General features: G+C 37.0%; 1 long non-coding RNA gene across 2 annotated transcripts; it reads right to left on the bottom strand.

Moving 5' to 3' along the window:
• Positions 1-427: 427 nt before the first annotated feature.
• LOC108164383 lies at positions 428-1372 on the bottom strand. Of its 2 annotated transcripts, none has more exons than XR_004471585.1 (2): positions 1084-1372; positions 428-844 (listed from the first exon to the last, which is right to left on the bottom strand). It is a non-coding gene; the product is annotated as an uncharacterized LOC108164383 (long non-coding RNA). The 2 variants fall into 2 exon arrangements; XR_001775829.2 differs by having other exon boundaries at positions 1094-1371.
• Between the last annotated feature and the right edge of the window lie 337 nt (positions 1373-1709).

Here is a 1709-nt window from a genome sequence, read left to right as displayed (position 1 = left end):
TACTCTAAAATTTGGTTCGTTATTATAGATTTCATTTATTTAGTCCACAATTTTAAACCATATCTAAATTACCTGCTCTACTTGCATATTTTTTCTTTATGCACTTATTGTGCAACTTATATAGCTTAGTTAGTGCATTTGCTAGCAACAAAACAACAATTATTATTAGCATAACTGTTATTACCTTTAAGTCGACTGATGCAGTTTCGACATTGTTAATTACGTTTGCGGTTGAGTCCGCTACTTTAGACTCGTGGTCCAACATCTTTCCTACTTCTGATATATTATCCTCTTTTGAGATAGAATTTGAACGCATTTAATTCTTGTTTTTTTGTTTAAAAAAAAAAAAGAATATATATATATTGTATTAAATGTTTTTATTTATTATTTTTTTTTAGAGAAGGAAATGTTTTTTTAAAATTTGTTTTTATTAGTAATTACTTAAAAAGTTTTCTTTTCATTTTATATCAGTTTATTCCTATTTGATCAACGCAGTGATCTCCTGTCTAATGCTTCGTATGGCTTCACAGGCCATACTCTATTACGAGCAACGCAATTATCGCTCAGTATTACAAAGGGTTCTTTTACATTTCATTGGTTTTTTTTTTGTTACAATTTTTTTTTGTATTATTATATTTTTATGTTGCGGGTTCGGAGGTGCTTGTGCCGGTCTTCTTGCAGGCGGTTGGGGCGTCGGTGCTGGTCATCTTACAGGCGGTTGTGGCGCCAGTGCTGGTCTCCTTGCAACATGTGTATTTGCAGTGCGCCGACTCCAGTGGTCCAGGGCAGTCTGTTGGGCATCTTGGTTCCGGTTTTGTTATTATGTGCTTCTTCTTTGTGGTCGCTTGGGATACGAATGAGTTTATTATTTGTATTTTATTAGATATTTCAGTTGTAGAGGTTGAGCTTTTTTTTTGTTCTTGCTGAATCGACTCGATATAGTCGATTTCAGCTTGTATCTTATTGCCTGTCTCCCAACTAATTGTTGTGTTGGGGGCAAATAGCAGTTTTAGTAACTCGGCTTTCCTATTTTTGAGCCGTTTATTTACTCCACTGCGCCTTTTTTTTGGCATTGCTCATTACCTCTACTCACTCAGTACGTATTCCAGGCTTTCCAAATCCGGTCCGTTGCTGCTTATGTTGTTTGCTGCTATCGTTGGTAATTCTCCTGTTAGTCGGACTGCTGGTGCTTCTAGTGGTGCCTGCTGTGGTACTGCTGTTGTTCTCCGCTCTCGTGCCGGCTCATTGTATTTTTTATTTTTATATGAATGATTTTATTCGGGCAACGCGGACCGTTTTAACTTTGTTCATTTTCAATATATTTTTTGTTTTCGAACATCTACATGTTCGTGACACTTGTCACTGTCGCCATGTAATATGTCACTTGTTCAATTATAACACTGGCACGTCTGTGCCGTTTGACTTCGGTTTTTAGAATATCTTTATTGAATTTATTCTTATAACTCATACCGCATAGCTGCGCTGCCGGTTATGCCAACAGCGGAGCGACTTCATACATATTTGTCATATCAGCATAATCGAGAGGGCAAGAGCCGTTTGTACATATGTGTATATATATGTATACATATATGCTTCAAGTGGTCAGCGTGGGAATGCTGACTTAGCTTAGCGCATAAGCGGCGATCATATTGCACGCTCACTTGAAATGGTTTTGTTTGTGTACTGCAACAATGTGTTGCTGATATATA

This window comes from Drosophila miranda, chromosome XR (assembly GCF_003369915.1).
Source record: "Drosophila miranda strain MSH22 chromosome XR, D.miranda_PacBio2.1, whole genome shotgun sequence".
Lineage (NCBI taxonomy): Eukaryota > Metazoa > Arthropoda > Insecta > Diptera > Drosophilidae > Drosophila > Drosophila miranda.
Note: the sequence above shows the minus strand (reverse complement) of the source record. Positions and strands in the feature narration are given on the sequence as shown.